This window comes from Dendrobates tinctorius, unplaced genomic scaffold, assembly GCF_039654945.1.
Source record: "Dendrobates tinctorius isolate UK_male_01 unplaced genomic scaffold, ASM3965494v1 ptg000082l, whole genome shotgun sequence".
Lineage (NCBI taxonomy): Eukaryota > Metazoa > Chordata > Amphibia > Anura > Dendrobatidae > Dendrobates > Dendrobates tinctorius.
The window spans coordinates 21,318,966-21,336,798 of NW_027361750.1; the positions used below are offsets into that span (position 1 = coordinate 21,318,966).

At 40.9% G+C, this 17,833-nt stretch overlaps 1 protein-coding gene across 4 annotated transcripts in view; it reads right to left on the reverse strand.

Annotated features, from left to right (window-relative positions):
- Positions 1 to 17,833, reverse strand: part of FAM110B (family with sequence similarity 110 member B) — a 156,569-nt gene that overhangs the window by 89,961 nt on the left and 48,775 nt on the right. For all 4 annotated transcript variants that reach the window (XM_073583964.1, XM_073583960.1, XM_073583963.1 and 1 more), the window contains exon 2: positions 1,731 to 1,854. The gene's annotated coding sequence lies outside the window, so the exon portion shown is untranslated. The remainder of the gene's footprint in view (positions 1 to 1,730; positions 1,855 to 17,833) is intronic.

The following is a 17,833-nucleotide window of genomic DNA, read 5'->3' on the forward strand; positions in this document are numbered from 1 at the left end:
TGAAACTCGAACTACTAATAGGACATCTAAACTGGTAAAACTCACTTGTCAATTTATTCAAAATATTGTTAGACAAAGAACTCTACATTCATCCTATTTTAGAAATTGTTCTAAGTTTTTTCATGAAGTATGCTAGTACCATATTTACTAAAACAGACAAAACAAAAAACAAACTTAATCCAGCATCTAAGTCCCATGCATCATCGATAAATTCTGTGCTTGCTCAGTAGGTCCGCCCAGTAGGCCCAAAAACAGTAGAATGTCCAAGAATCCCAAGACACCAGATCACAACAACAGATAGGCAAGGCAACGTTTCGGCCATATCTGGCCTTTCTCAAGCCTCAAAATTCAGCTATGATCATAGCTATACTTTGAGGCTTGAGAAAGGCCAGACATGGCCGAAACGTTGCCATGTCTTCCTATTATTGTGATTTTTTTATTTACTATGGAATTAGGATTTACCTTTTCAAGGATTATCCTCACATCCCTGGGGATTCTTGGATATTAGACAACACAAAACAGCCTCCTTAAATATATGTCCTCATTAAAATTAGTAATTTTAGTGAAGTCCAGCATAAGGGCTCAGAACTTTGTTGGCCTCCTATAAAGCTCACGAATTGGAACACACAGCAAAAATTACATGAATTAAAAAAAAAATAAGAAAAAAAAAGTTTTGAGTTTATTCAAACCAAGGAATAGCAAGCACCTACATAGAGCAGAATCTTCTGTGATTACTACAGATTTTGGTCAGAGACAGTTTTCTGTTATTTTTAGACTAATACCAATGACACATGTATCCATAATTATATAAAGTGATGTCATATTATGTCACAAAGTCTTTTATGTGCAAGCATGGACAAACAAGATTATTAGGGAATTATCTCAGGCACCTACACACCTAAACATGAGCACGACTCCGGGAGGAATTTACTTCTGTCAGATCTCCTCCATAAGTAAAAAAAACGAAGCCATTTGTATCTTCTCAAAAGGCAATTACACAGTGACTGAACATGCTTATCTTGTCATTTCCATGTCCGTGCCCCCACAACTTAGCTGATGAGCAACAGCAGAGTCATAGTTTTTGTAAAAAGCCTGAAGGCGGTATGGTATACAACTAGTGAAGAAGTTCTAGCAGTAGGAAAACTTAAGAAGAGAAAAAAAAAAAAAAAGTATTAAAAAAGTGTTCAAAAAAGTCTTTTAAAGGGAATTAAAAGGCAATATATTTGCCAAGTTTTATATATTTTTTTTATATCCCCGTGGATCAGTAATGCTTGAATTTTATCAGCTGTGTAAGTGCAGAATGAACATCTGGTGGTAAAATAACTGGAGAATTTTAGATCTGCTATCGCTCAGCCTAAACAAATTGATGGAATGTTGCACAGTAACAATAGGCCTTTTGTGACCTTGCAGTACGAGATTTACCAAAAAGGGGTAAATCATGTGAAATATCTCTCCATATTAAGCTGAACTCAATGTTTCCCATGAGTAACAGCCAACACTGCAGAAAAATAAGAAGATTTGGTCACTTAACCAAAATTCTAATCGGAAAATGGGAAGTGCGATTTCTGGAGTCAATGCCTTGGCTCTGTCCATGAAAACAGTTTTTAGGTAACCCTTCGGTTCTAGAAAAAGTTTCTATATAAAACTTAAAAGGAATAGATAGATAGAAACAACATAGCATTAGGTTATAAAAGGAAACAGAGAAACAAAGAATTCACAAAGCACCGTACCTGCGAGTTGACTCCAGGCTCAGCTGCTCAGAAGGGATCTGGTGAGGTCATGTTACTATCGGAGGAGTAAAGGCAAACATAAGGCAGAGGGGTCTTCTGTAGTTACGGAGTTGCGTTGGCTCAGCTGCATAAAGAAAGGGGGAAACAAAAATTAATATTGGCATTGATAAGAGCAAACACCAATGTTTCAGGCAAAATACAATGTTGCCTCATTAGCACTACCCACAATAAGACATCCATGCACGTTCTGTGAATGTGCTCAGACACTTGTGCGCTGGAGCCGAAACAAAGGGGTTGTCCGGTCTAAAATGAAAAGTATGCAGTACCTCGGAGTAACTGCAGACTTATGAATCCCCCCAGTGTGTGCTGCGAGGATTTGCTGTTTTTCGATTCTGGACCGTTGACGTGTGCGATAGGCTTACTCCAGGGCAGAACCTGTCTAGTGGTCGCAGCCTCGTTCCATTACGCTTGTATTGAGTGAGGTTTTGCCCAGTAGACGGCTGCACCCAATGGACGGCAGCATCACTCAATATATAGTGTATTGAGTGAGGCCAAGCCCACTAGCAGACTCTGCCCAGGAGTAAGCATATCGCTGCTTTTCCCAGGTCAGAAACCGATTCCTTGCAGCACATGCACTGGGGGGATTCATAATAATAATAATACATTTTATTTCTATAGCGCCGACATATTCCGCAGCACTTTACACACAGAGTGACTGTAGACTTTTTATTTTAGACCGGACAAACCATTTAAGGATGGTTCTAATTATATAGCTACAAAAAAAAAAAAAAATACTGGCACTTGGAGTGGTGGAAATATACAGAAATTTGTCCATGTGTCGTCAAGTACTTCTAGATATTTGAAGTCAAGTGCTTGTTGGAGAAACAGACAGGCTTAAAGGGAATCTGTCCTTAAGTTTTTGCTACGTAATCTGCGGTCATCAGGAAATAAGGTCCAAGACCTAGAATTCAGGGATGTGTCACTTATTACTCTTTGTGAAGTTGCCATACAATTAATGTTATAATCACCAGATTACCGGATCATTGCTGGGACTACAGGGTATGTGAGCCCTGGTCTGATAACTCCCCCTCTTCTGAATAGCAGATTACTGTCAATGTACACAGAAAGCCATGGTGGGGTTAGCTTTCTGATCTCTGCTACATATAAAAGCTCTGATCCGATACTGCTGCACCCAGTAATCTAAGTGACACACTGCTGGAATCAGGGTCTCTTTTCCTATATTATGTTGCTCTGAGATGAAGTAGCGAACACCTGGTGATAAATTTCCTTTAGCAAACTCATTAAACATGGAGTGCGCTCGACTTGCAATACCTTTCCTGACCACCGGGTTACCTGACCTATCTGACTTCTATATGTTTATTGGGCAGTCAACTGAGGTCAGCACACCCGGTGGTCAGGCTGGGTATTGCAATCCGAGAACAATGCATGGAAAACTGGCCTAAACAAAAGATTTCATTGGGGGTCTCTTCTCCATTCCAGTGACTGGAGGCAACATTACACTAGAGAGGAAGGAAGATTTTACAGCTATGCTATGTGTTGACTCCTCTTTCCGAATTAAAAGAAAAAAGGACCAAACATTGCTGCATCATCCACTTAGATATGAAAACTTAAAAAGTTTGGCCAGTTTATAGTGAATATTAAGAATTGGGTTTTAAAGATTCATATACCGGTATTCAACTAACATCAGTCCATAAGATTGCTTCAGATAAAGGTGCACACGATCATGCACGTCATTCAGCCTCGTTTCTTGTGCGCACCGTGTAACTATAGAGGAGGCCGAGGAGTGACGCGTCTAATCACACGCCTCATTTATTTGTAAAATACAGTTACATGCACTTTTAACAAAAATGAAAATAATTAAAAAAAAAAGTGCAAAACAAAATGCAGTCTACAGTAGCCGAGAGGTTCCAAGCAGGACCAGCGGAATGCATCGCATACTAAATAATGGGACGTTTAACGGGTTGTCTCCGCTGTGTACTTCTGCAAGTCAGGCACCATTAACTTTTCTCATCTTATCCAGGCAACAAAACAGACTGTGCTCAATAGTCTCTAATGTGTATGGAGATCCGCGAACAGCTTCCGCCATACCACTGCTCTAACAGCGGGATCCTCAACAGAGCGGGACCCTGGTCCCAAAGATACAGTGTAATGGGTTTCTTCATCAATACACCCTAATACCGTACATTCCGATACATCCAGAGAGGCCGATAAATGTTTACTTATAAGAAATACCAGGGAAGAAAAAGAAAAAAAAAAAAAAACAACCATCACCTGCCAAGAGCTCATGAATATATTGGAGATGCTCAATTTACCCAAATGTGCAGAAACAAAAATAAAAACAGCAGGTCCAGCTAAATCGGATTACAACAGCTGGAAGCTAAAACTTATTAAGGGTTCAGCCAAGTGGCAATTCTCATTTTATAATGCATTCGAGTGACACAATCACTATTTGCATACAGATTGTAAAGTGCGGGAATTTACTACTATTAATTATCGAAAACAAATTTGTAAGTCGCGTGCACGGTGTGCGCGAAGCCTGCGTAGCAGCAGGCTGAGTACACACATTAGTGGTGGATACAGATGGAAGAGGGTCGCTGTGCAGGAACGGCATATGGGCCCCTATGTGTCTGTGACAGACGCCGATTGCTGATTTGAAGGTGGAATTGGGCCCCGTTACCCCTTGTGCCGTTGCACCAATATGTCCACCTCTGACTCACAAGCGAGCTCTATTCTTGGTTTTCACAGGAGAGAACGCGTACCCATTATAGTACGTACATGGGCCAGTCAAATATCCCATTTTTTTTTTTTTATTATTTTTTGCAGACTGTGTGTTAATACAAAAATCATTGACACTTGTCCATTTTTTTTTTCCATCAGCATCACCAAATAAAAATGTATGGGTTTGTGAACATCCCGGACAGCAGGTGGATGGCGTCATTGTACAGTCCGTGTGCCGAGCTTGATCAGCATTGTACTGTACAGTCATAGCCAAAAGTTTTGAGAATGACACAAATATTATATTTTCACATGATCTGCTGCCCTCTGGTTTTTATGTGTTTGTCAGATGTTTTTATCACATACAGAAATATAATTGCAATCATATTATGAGTAACAAAAGGTTATATTGACAGTTAGAATGAGTTAATGCAGCAAGTCAATATTTGCAGTGTTGACCCTTCTTCTTCAGGACCTCTGCAATTCTCCCTGGCATGCTCTCAATCAACTTCTGGATCAAATCCTGACTGATAGCAGTCCATTCTTGCAAAATCAATGCTTTTATTTTGTCTGAATTTGAAGGTTTTTGTTTGTCCACCCGTCTCTTGATGATTGACCACAAGTTCTCAATGGGATTAAGATCTGGGGAGTTTCCAGGCCATGGTCCCAAAATCTCTATGTTTTGTTCCGTGAGCCATTTAGTTATCACCTTTGCTTTATGGCAAGGTGCTCCATCATGTTGAAAAAGGCATTGTTGATGGCCAAACTGCTCTTGGACGGTTGGGAGAAGTTGCTCATGGAGGACATTCTGGTACCATTCTTTATTCATGGCTGTGTTTTTAGGCAAGACAGAGAGAGCCCATTCCCTTGGCTGAGACGCAACCCCACACATGAATGGTTTCAGGATGCTTGACAGTTGGCATGAGACAAGACTGGTGGTAGCGCTCACCTGGTCTTCTCTGAATAAGCCGTTTTCCAGATGTCCCAAACAATCGAAAAGGGGATTCATCAGAGAAAATGACTTTACCCCAGTCCTCAGCAGTCCACTCCCTGTACCTCTTGCAGAATATCAGTCTGTCCATGATGTTTTTTTCTGGAGAGAAGTGGCTTCTTTGCTGCCCTCCTCGAGACCAGGCCTTGCTCCAAGAGTCTCCGCCCCACAGTGCGTGCAGATGCACTCACACCTGCCTGCTGCCATTCCTGAGCAAGCTCTGCACTGCTGGTGGCCCGATCCCGCAGCTGAAACACTTTTAAGAGACGGTCCTGGCGCTTGCTGGTCTTTCTTGGGCGCCCTGGAGCCTTTTTGGCAACAAGGGAACCTTTCTCCTTGAAGTTCTTAATGATGAGATAGATTGTTGACTGAGGTGCAATCTTTCTAGCTGCGATACTCTTCCCTGTTAGGCCATTTTTGTGCAGTGCAATGATGACTGCACGTGTTTCTTTAGAGATAACCATGGCTAACAGAAGAGAAACAATGATGCCAAGCACCAGCCTCCTTTGAAAGTGTCCAGTGGTGTCATTCTTACTTAATCATGACAGATTGTTCTCCAGCCCTATCCTCATCAACACCCACACCTGTGTTAATGGAGCAATCACTGAAACGATGTTAGCTGGGCCTTTTAAGGCAGGGCTGCAATGATGTTGAAATGTGTTTTGGGGGATGAAGTTAATTTTCTAGGCAAATATTGACTTTGCAAGTAATTGCTGTTAAGCTGATCACTCTTTATAACATTCTGGAGTATATGCAAATTGCCATTAGAAAAAATGAAGCGGTAGACTTTGTAAAAATTAATATTTGTGTCATTCTCAAAACTTTTGGCCATGACTGTATAGAGGCTCTGCAGTTTACTTATGTTTCTATATGTGAAAATCACTGATGAAAAACTGACTGGGAACGTGAAAAATGGCAGACTTCTTATCGAGGCATTAGGTTGTAAACACGCCGCCACGTGGCGTAAAGCCGCATTGTGCCTAGTGCCGCCTGGTATTCCCGCCTAGAAGTAATGCCTCTATAATAAGGAATCTGGTGGAACAAGCCACAATGCCGTTCGCAGGTACAGCACACGGCCATATTATGGCTTCATTTTTGGAGAAAGCTGTAATAGAGGCATAACATGAAGATATTCCATGGATCGTATGTCTGTGCAAGACTTGGACCATACGGACGACAGGGTACCATTTTTTTGCGGACGTGTGAATGAAGCTTTGGGAGTATTGCAAACCATAAAGGACCTCCATGCACACGCAGATCAATGATCCCTACATAGAAACGCACGTGTATAGGGCGCTGCATAGGCAGGAAAAAGAAACTGACCCTATGTGCTAGATTTACAAATGCCATTTTCTCTTTTGTGTCCATTACTTGAAAAATGACACCCAAAGCGCCATATTTTAATGCTCTGCAATATCTCTTTATTATTCATCTCACGGTTATATCGTACAGAGACATAAATCACTACTAGATGAAGACCCCATAGACAGTTTTCTGCAATGGTGACCACTCATGGACATTAAGCAATTTAACTTACGGTATACTGTATAATCCCAATAAATAGGTTTTTTCAGTGTTTAAATGCCTGTACATACTGCTAGATCTAAATGTTTTTTTAAAGGGTATTTAAGGATTTTTTTTTTTTTTTTTTAACTTTAGAGCACTTAAAACCTGCTTCTAAGTAGAGAAGCCTATGGAAAAATGCCAGACCTTTATCATTTGCATAAAAGAAATAAACCAACATGGTCTTATGGTGTATGGAGTTAGGCTGTCCTTCTACATTATTATTATACATTTATATAGCACCATTTATTCCATGGCGCTTTACAGGTGAAAAGGGGAAATATAGACAAGTACAATAAACTTGTGTCAGACAAGGGACACACAAGCACAGAAGGAAAGAGGACCCTGCCCGCGAGGGCTCACAGTCTACAGGGGATGGGTGAGGGTACACTAGGAGAGGGTAGAGATGGTTGTGCGGTGGTTCAGTAGACTGAGCATCATTGCAGGCTGTAGGCTTGTTGGAACAGGTGGGTCTTCAGGTTCTTCTTGAAGGTTTCCACTGTTGGTGAGAGTCTGATGTGTTGCGGCAGAGAGTTCCAGAGCATCACTGGTTCTGCCCAATGAAGTGAATGGAGAGAGCTGTGCACATGTGCAACCACCTATATATTCAGTTGCCCCCTAGATGAGGCAATCGAAGGCTCTCACTAGGTAGGACATGAATCATGGTTTCCCCTTTCTAAACACGTGAGGATCCAACTAGACCCTCGTTTACCAGAAATTCGTTGCTTATCCTTTTCCGATATTCTATATCTGTCAAAGGTAGACATCCCCCATTACCTATATTTGGTTCACCACGCCTAATTTCAATGTCATTCATGATTCAATGATCAAACTATCTCAAACACGTAGCAACTCTGGACGGACACTTAAGTATTTGCTTTGCTGGGCTTCAGGGCAAACAAGATGCAGAAGAAATCTACAGTGATTGTAGATAACCACAGAAAGGCATTATGGAATGTAAAGTGAATACATTGCATTATTTGTAATCTAAACTATGACATCACCTGGTCAGTCATTGAAGTAAATCAAATTTACCAACTCTTGAATTATACGGAAACATCAAAGAGCTCTGTACAGTTTGCTACAAGTCTCAAATAATAGAACGTCCAAACAAGCAAGTCAATTCCACTTGTAACTATGTAATTCCACAAAAACATGCGTTTAACTTTTAAGAAAGTCAGCATTTCAAATTTCACTTACGTCAAAACAGATGTGAGTATATATCGCGTTTCCCAGGATCACAGATTCTTCTACACTCTACTTTTCACAGTCAACTCTTTCAGTGAAGAATTACATCTGATATTCCCACCGGGAGATGGCTTATAAAAGCCACAAGAGTTATCACATCCGAGCAGATTAAACTTTATGCTTTCCAAAAATCAAATTCTGTACAGTAATGCAGCCGCATAAATAACATGAATCACCTCAATAAGAGTCATGTTCATGGTGAAGATGTAGTCTGCACAGAAAACTGATGAGAAAAGTAGGACAGTTTTATGGCTTCTCTTCAAAAGGGGTTGTCCACTACTAGGTCAACCTCCACTTCATCTGAATGTTTGCCCCCGGGAAAAATTAAAACTCTACAATGGATGAATATAGCATACGAGGAGAAAGTCCCAAGAGAAACTTAGTGTTCTGGTTGACGCGTTTCAAAGTGATACATTGCAGAATGTAATTTTTTTTTCCTGGAATCATGTTTTAAACCAATTGAAAAAAAATGTTTAGGGTTTTATTTGAAGTGCTGGATCCACCCTTCTCTTTATGGACTGCCTTCCCTTGGATTGGAGATCCTGTGCACTCGGCGATAGGTGAGCTGATCATATTTTTCCATTCAAATCGAGAAGGTGTTGCCCTAGTAGTGGACAACCCCATTGAAGGGACCCTAAGGGTCTATACACATGGGACTTATTTACTAAGAAACCTTCAAAGTGGAAGATCTGTAGTGGCAAAAACTGTGGATTTCATTGTTGAAATGTTTCAGATTTGTCAAGAAGTAGAGTGTCGAGGATTGTTACCGCTCCATTCAAAGTCTATGTTACGCCAATTTAGGTGATAAACAGGTATTCCGGTCTACATAAAGTCCAAAATAGTCTGGTCCTCAAAGGGGACCTGTCACAAAGTAAAAAATGTCCAATTTTTGCTCTTATTTTATTTCATTTCTTTTTTGCTTGCTTCAGAATGCAGTTTAATTTTTTTTTTCCCTTTTAAATCCACCATTCTGTTCCAGAGATACGGGCCCTTATATTTAGTTCAGAGAGTCCTGTAAGGCCTCATTCACACATCCGGTGTCAGGGGTCCGGCGGCGTGCGGCAAAAAGCCGGGCCGCCGGATCAGGCCTGCAGCGGTGACACCGGATGTAGATGCGGCTTGGATAACATTTAAAGGAGCCGCAGCATCGGGGGACGAGAGAAAAAGAGAGAGAGAAAAAGAGAGAGAGAGAAAAAGAGAGAGAGAGAAAAAGAGAGAGAGAGAAAAAGAGAGAGAGAGAAAAAGAGAGAGAGAGAAAAAGAGAGAGAGAGAAAAAGAGAGAGAGAGAAAAAGAGAGAGAGAGAAAAAGAGAGAGAGAAAAAGAGAGAGAGATGCGCGCCGGATACTTGTGGGGTTAAAACTCACAGTGCCCGGGCATGCGCTGTTTGAAAAGCCGTTCTGGCGCTGCAAAAAAACGTAGACGAAAACGTTTTTTTGCAGAGGCCGGACGGCGCATGTTTGCCTTATCCGGCAAAACCCGGAGGCGCCTCATGTCCATCTGGCACGATGCAGCGATCATTATATTCTATGGGAAAAAAACGGATCCAATTCCGGATCCGGTTTTCACAATTTTCGCCGCATCATGCCGGATTAAAAAAAAAACGGATGTGTGAAAGTAGCCTTAGTCACACCCACTTTGATAAAGTCCATAAAAATAATAGCCCTAAATAAAAACTGTCATATCTCTGGAACAGTGTGACAGATTTATAAAAAAGAAAATACCGTTATCACATTAGTCAGAAGAGCAAAATTTGAGCAAAAACTGGTCAAATTTGACCTTGAGACAGGTCCTTTTTCAAGGGGTTTATATAAATTATGACTACTGTATAGAATTTAGATTTCTAATGCAAGTTTTGATCCATTCAGAATTGTTGTTTTTTTGGCTTTCTATCTGCAGATTGCAATGCACCAGTTTCCTTGAATAGCCAGTCATCATCTGCCGCAAGCTGCAGTCTGTGTGACTGATTAATGTTACTGTACAACACCATACTGGGGCTGCTGGACCATGGAGCGCTGCTCTCTCCTCATGTCCTCTCCAGTCAGCCGAGCAAGAGAAGAAGATTTTTGCAATCAGTTTAAAAAATGTCAGAAAACAGAACAGCCATTCTGTGGAGAGGATGATAGTGAAAACAAGATAAAAAGTCAAGTATACTTGCATTACAATGGCTGTGAAGGTTAAAGATGGCTCAGTGGTTAGCCCTGTATTACAGCGGGTTGGCTCAGTGGTAAGCACGGTGGCTCAGTGGTAAGCACTGCAGTCTTACAGTCCTCAGTTCAAATCCCAACAAGGACAACATCGGCAAGGAGTTTGTATGTTCTCCCAGTGTTTGAGTGGGTTTCCTCAAGGTCCTCCGATTTTCTCCCACACTCCAAAGATATACTCATAGGGAATCTAGATTATGAGCCCTATTGGGGCTGCAGAATATGATGGCGCTATACAAGCAACGCTAAATAATGGACGCTCAACATCTTCTCCAATTTCTCCCGCAGTCCTATAGATCATTAGCAGATCAGAGGTTTAGCATGCGCACCTCCGCTCAACATAGGAGTACACCCAGGGTCCAGCTCTAGGCGGCCATGGTCATGTTTTTGAAAATATGGGTCACCAGTTAAACTGCCCTTACCATCAATATGAATGGACTGCGATGCGCCAACCCTTCCTCCTCTTTAATCATAAGACACAACCCAAAAATATAGAAATACACATGTTCCTAGGGAGATTATGGTTTTACAGATGCAGCAGAAGAAAGTTGTGTGTGAAAAAGTTTTCCTAGGATTAGAAAAAAAAAAAATATGGCTGCTTTCATTCAGAAACACAGGGTTCATATTCCGTATTGCAACTCAAGTGAAAGGGGCTGAGCAGCAATACCATCCTCAACCTGCGGAAAGGGGGGCACTGTTTTGAGAAGAATGAATATGAAAAACCCATCTAAATAGAGTTTACATGAAGCCGCCAATTACACAGGGGGTCAAAGAGACAAATCTGTCATTTTACAACAAGCTGTAGAAGAGCATGGCCCTGCTGCTCTAACCCCTCACGAGAAGACTCTGTTCACACTTTAATTCTAGTTCTCTGTTCTGTTGTAGTGAAACTGGATTTATGTGGGTGATGAAATTGCCAAATAATGGGGTTTGTCTGGTTTCGATTATGGTGTCCAAGCAAAATAGAGCAGAAAAGTGGATTCAGAAGAGTTTTAGGAGTCATTCAGACCTCCGTTTTCCCATGCAAGTTTTCTAGCAGTGGTTTTTACAAATATACAGTTAGGTCCATATATATTTGGACAGAGACAACATTTTTCTAATTTTGGTTCTAGACATTACCACAATGAATTTTAAACATAACAATTCAGATGCAGTTGAAGTTCAGACTTTCAGCTTTCATTTGAGGGTATCCACATTAAAATTGAATGAAGGGTTTAGGAGTTTCAGCGCCTTAACATGTGCCACCCTGTTTTTAAAGGGACCAAAAGTAATTGGACAATTGACTCCAAGGCGATTTCATGGACAGGTGTGGGCAATCCTTTCGTTATGTCATTCTCAATTAAGCAGATAAAAATGTTGTCTCTGTCCAAATATATATGGACCTAACTGTAACATATACTAAAACACACACACTGTGTGATGCTAAATTTTGAGGTGAGTCACGGATCCGAAATCACCCATACAAGTCTGTGGGTCCATGAACATTTCGAACAGCACCCGGATGCCATCTGCCTTTAACAGCTTTAGGTGCATAATGTTCTAATATGATCAGAAACTGACCCAATTCTCATGTGCTGTAATTAGCCACATACTTTTTAGCGGGTGTTTCAAGTACATGAGCTCTCTGCCAGCACTGTAGGTGCAGGAACCTTATTTTCCTCCACTGTCAGCATGCATTGCCTCTGCCATTATAGTAGAAGAGGGACAAACTGAATTCAGCCCAATAAAACCCTAGTCCTACCAAGTGAATAAATTGTGAGTGCTAAATAAATCCTCAGCAACTGCACAGGTCTCTTGTATCAGTCTTTAGTGGTCTTCGCTCACAGAGCATTGCCTAGACTGGATACTCTTGAACCTCCTTCTCAGCCAACAGGAGTGAAAAACCTATCGGAATATAGGCGGCCGCGGCGCTCAGTTCAATTTCAAGCGAACATTTACTTTACCACTACAGTAAGACCTCAACGTACTGAGCAACGCTTCGTTTAGGGAGCCAGAAGCAACATCCCCCAGAGGTCCCCAGGTAACACATAGTAAGCCATAAGTCAGGTGCTGGTAATAAGAGAGTCCTAGGAATTGCAGCTACACTACTCAACATATAATTTTATAAGCACTCACTAAAATTCTCATGGGGGCTTCCAATGAAAAAAGCACCGCTAACATGGCTTCATATTACTTTCCCGTGACCCACTGTACATCTGGCTCCAATTTAATCCATTAGGCAAACAATCTGAAAATCTAAACTCCATCTATAAAAGCCATGTTACCCCTGCTAGGAAAACAAATAAACAGATTAAGCAATCAAACACTGTCAGAATTACACAAGGAAAGAGCAAGGGATGTGCTCAGAGTTTACACTGGGATGAGGACGCATGTTGGCTCCTACCATGGGAAAAGCAACGAGCGCGGAGATAATCTGCACAAAACTGGATCGGTCCTTAATCAAATATATACATGAAAGGATTAGAAACTCATGAGACCAGTGGGTTTGGCAGATCGTTGTATCTCAATGTTTTCATTTAACTTTTCGACCAAACTTAATGTAGACTATCAGGGTGACCATCTTTCTATTGGCAAGGTCACATAAGAACAAGGTGTTCTGGAAAATCCAGTTAGAAGGGATTAGTATGCCATACACTTGTATGCACCAACTCATTACATGGCATACCTGACCACTACTTAACACGTCCCACCTTCCAGAAGAAAGGGTTCCCGTTCCCACAGAACACCATTTTACGGTCATTCTTAGATATACACACACCTGGGTCTGCCAGAACCTTAAAATGCCTTTCAAAACTGTCAGACTAAAGGGATGTGCACACAGATGTGCAATGTCAGGCACCTACCCCAATGTGGTGCCTCAAGTCAACTCAACCATATGTACCAATCATCATCAGGGGTCCTGCAAGTTGCGAGATGGGACCATTATAGATTGTAATATGTTTTTTTTAATGGTACATTTCACAATATTGGGAATTTGAAGGCTACAATTCCTAATATGTCCTATACACAAGAGTAAAACCAGACAAACTCCCCTATATTGGCCAACAGTGTAAGAGAGGAACTTCCTAATTCTTTTCCGACAAATAATGTACATTTTCAGGATGACATATTACTATTCGTTTATGGATCCAGTTAACACTGACTGACCTCTATCCACAGTGTCCACAAAGCATAAAGAAAAACATGCATGTAACTTCAAAAAGATTCCTAGAATTGTGTTAATTATTGATGACCAACTAAGCTGTATGGCTCATGGGTCAAACTTAGACAACCAAAGGATAGAAGGTGACTTTATAAAGTCACAGACAATCTAATGGTTTGGGGGACAATCAGTACCGCTAAGTAGGTCTGCTTTCAAGGAGGCACAAGTTCACTCAATTAGGCAAGTTTCTTTACGGTTCCCCCCAAATATAAAGGAGGTGGCCTTAGATGTGTCTGTTCTTTACCTCCTTATGATGAAAAGTACATTAAAGGGGTTATCAAGATACACATTTAGCCATATAATTTTCCCGTTACAGCCTCTATTATAGACAAAATCTGTCGTCACCATTCTGAAGGCTTCAGAGGACTCCAAGCATTAAAAAAGGAAAAAAAAACAAAAAAAAAAAAACAAAACAAACCGAGCATTTCAGGAGCTCAGAAAAACTCTTGACAGTCCGAACAATTTCTACTAGTAAGTGTCAGGATTGTAGATGCAGCTCTAGGCTAGAACACCGGTTACAACTCCGCAACCGTCCAATATTAATGCAACGTGCGCAAAATGAATCTGAAATTTTTCTGTACATTTTACGTATACGTAAACGGCAGTAAATATCAAAAAAAATTTGGAAGCCACAAAAGGTTTAAATTTTTTATTTATTTTACTCATTTATATAGCGCCATTAATTCTACAGCGCTTTACAGACATTATTAGCACTGTCCCCGATGGGGCTCACAATCTACAATTATTATTACGGTATATTATAAATTATAATTTACATATCATAAAAAAATGTATAGAAAGACAAAACTAGATCAGTGGTACAATGCAAGCACTTATGAATAATATAATGGGCATGCATAAAATAGAATTATTAGTAAACTCATTCTTCAGGTGCACTGCATCCCCTGGAGAAGCACGAAATGAGAGTTTATTATTGGTATTTTGGGTGCGATTATCCCTGTACACTTATGGATTGGATGCATATATACCATTCATGTATACAGTGGGTACGGAAAGTATTCAGACCCCTTTAAATTTTTCACTCTTTGTTTCATTGCAGCCATTTGGTAAATTCAAAAAAAGTTAATTTTTTTCTCATTAATGTACACTCTGCACCCCATAGCGACTGAAAAAAAAAAAAAAAACACAAATGTAGAAATTTTTGCATTCAAGGATTTGTAAAAAAAAAAAAAAAAAAAACACCCGCAACAAGTCTGCAACGTGTGAACAGGCCCTAAATGTCGCATGGCACTCAATAACATTTACCAAAAAAAGAGGACTGTAGTTTGGCACAGTGTGGAAGAATGAAGAAGCCCTGCCATTATATTCAATCCCCATGACTAGAATGGAGCTGGACATGTGAATATTTGGTGGGTCTAGACAGCCATATGATCAAGTAAGAAGCCAAAACTGAGGACACAAGAATCACAAGAATTATATGGAAGGTTAACAACGGTGTCCTAAATTATTTACAGCGGTTTGAAAATAGCGCATTAACACAAAGAACTACTATTCGGTGTTGTCATATGGTTTATAGATGACCACAAAACTTTCCCACTCGATGGTTTACTAGCTACAACTGGAGGAAGTTCATAGTCTGGCTCTGAGGCTGTGCTCACACTTTCATTAAAAAAAAAAAAAAAATTATCAAAAAAAAAAAAAAAATTCAGACAGAGCAATGATTAACAAGGCCATCCATTAATCAATGATCGTCCTCTATGACCTTCGTTCATCCGAAGCAAAGAGCCATAGTTTTCATGCTAGATAAGTGCAAGAAAATAATTTTATATTCTAATATGTTACTTTACGAGCTTATGAGGGTAGGGCAAGATTATCCTGGACATCTTATCCCAAAATCACAGACCAAAATTGGGCACACCACCTTTAACATTTTTTTTTCCCCAGACAGTGGCAGAAATTGCGTCATTTTAATGGCTGTCCAGGGATTTCGGGACAATTGGCAAATGTAGGTCCAGAAAGTTTTTAATTTATCGTGCATAGGTGATATCAGATGGAAGTCAGTCAAGCATGTAATCCGCATGTAAGTATACCAATGAAGTATACCAGTAGGGCCGGAGTCACACTACTGTACAACACAGCCGAGTACTATGGGATAAAACATCGCACGCACTCGGCCCAGGGTTACTCTACTGGGCAACTCAGATCTGCCATTATTTTCTCATTTCAAATCGGCATGCAAGAACAATGGCAGCATGTTGCAATTGGCACCGAGACTCGGACGAGTGTCAGCTGACTCACACCTATTTAAGGGTGTGTGCACACGCTGCGGATTTTTTATGCAGAAAAATCTGCATCGCTTGGCAGTGCGGAGAGAAAGAGCAGAGAGAGAGAGAGCGAGCAAGAAAGAGCAGAGAGAGAAAGAGCAGAGAGAAAGAGCAGAGAGAGAAAGAGCAGAGAGAGAAAGAGCAGAGAGAGAAAGAGCAGAGAGAGAAAGAGCAGAGAGAGAAAGAGCAGAGAGAGAAAGAGATTTTTTATGTCCGGGAAGGAAAACTACAGCAGCGGAAACGCAAAAAAGAAGTGCCATGCTGCGGAAAAATAAACCGCAGCACTGGATTTTTCCGCACCATGTGCACAGCGGATTTGGTTTTCCATAGGTTTACATGGCAATGTAAACCGCATGGAAACTGCTGCCGATCCGCAGGCCCAAAAACGCTGCGGATCCGCAGCAAAATCCGCAATGTGCGCACACACCCTAAGTCTATGGGTGTGAGTGACAACGCACAGCACTCAGGTACCATCCGAGTACGGTACGATATACACCTACAATGGCAGCAGAGGAGATGGAGAAATTAGCATATGGCATCCGATGACATACGCTAGTGCGACTCCAGCCTAAGTATTAAAAACAAAGCAGCTTTATTTAAAGCATGAAACACCAAAAAGAGACAAATACTGCAGCGTCAAAAATGTGATAAAAAAACATTAAAAAAAAAAAAAAAAAAAAAAAAAAACACAAATAACCTAACTTAAATGACAGGTGCAGAAATTCTGCAACATAAAAAATGCACCAAAAGCTCATCGTGGGAATGTAGCCTAAGGCCACAGTGAATATTTGAGGTGAAAAACATAGAAGTGATGATAGCCTTGTATAAACATGCCATTAAATGACTTCCAACCGGCAAGCATGTTGCCTAACGTAGGTCATTCATCACTGCACATTGCGCACTGTAAATGCACTTTTAAGCCATATTCACACCGCAGTGTTTTTTTTCCAGTCTGCAAAATAGGAAAATATAATATATATATATACACACACACACATTAGTTTCAGAAACTTCCATACTTAGGAGTGTGCTGCGGCTCTTTTCAGCCATATTTCCATGAATAGTGTGAGATACAGCGCAGACTGACAGACGCAGATTTTGCGTCATTCAGTTGAGGTCTGTTACCCCCAGCGATCGGCCATTATGGCTAGGAAAAGCTACATCTGTCTACATCATTCCTAAAAATTAGAAATGTGGCTATAATTTCTCTTTTATGATGGCGCTTCTACAGATGACCATTACCATAAAGAAAATAAACGGGGAGGAAGACCGCAATCTGTAATGTTCTTCGTACTATGTGGACTGCGAGCAATAACACCAAATTAATTTACTCGTAATTAAAAGCGAGAAGAGAATCTGTGAGTCAACACATCGCCCGGCGAACAGCTCTGCAGATCAGAGAGCAGAAATGAACAAGTCTAGATGTCAAATGGTGGTTAAAGAGCTGCAATTATTGCTCCTGGACACAAGAGCCGCCCGGAGGAGCCCGGAGTTCACTCCAGTTCAGGTGTAAATGGAAAGATTTCACTAAATCTGCAATAATTTCAAATGTCATCTACAAAACTGAGAATATAATAGTACTAGCTGAAGAGCCCAGCGCTGCTCGGGCATAGTAACTAACTGTGGTTAGTTCTAGCAAATTATAATTATCCTCCATCCCATAGTCCCATGCCCATATACCCATCATACATATCCACGATCCCATAGGCCCGTGCCCATATACCCATCACACATATCCTCCATCCCATAGTCCCGTGCTTATATACCCATCATACATATCCTCCATCCCATAGTCCCGTGCCCATATATACCCATCACACATCCTCCATCCCACTGTCAACCATTATGACATCATAATGAGCGGCGGGGCTTACAA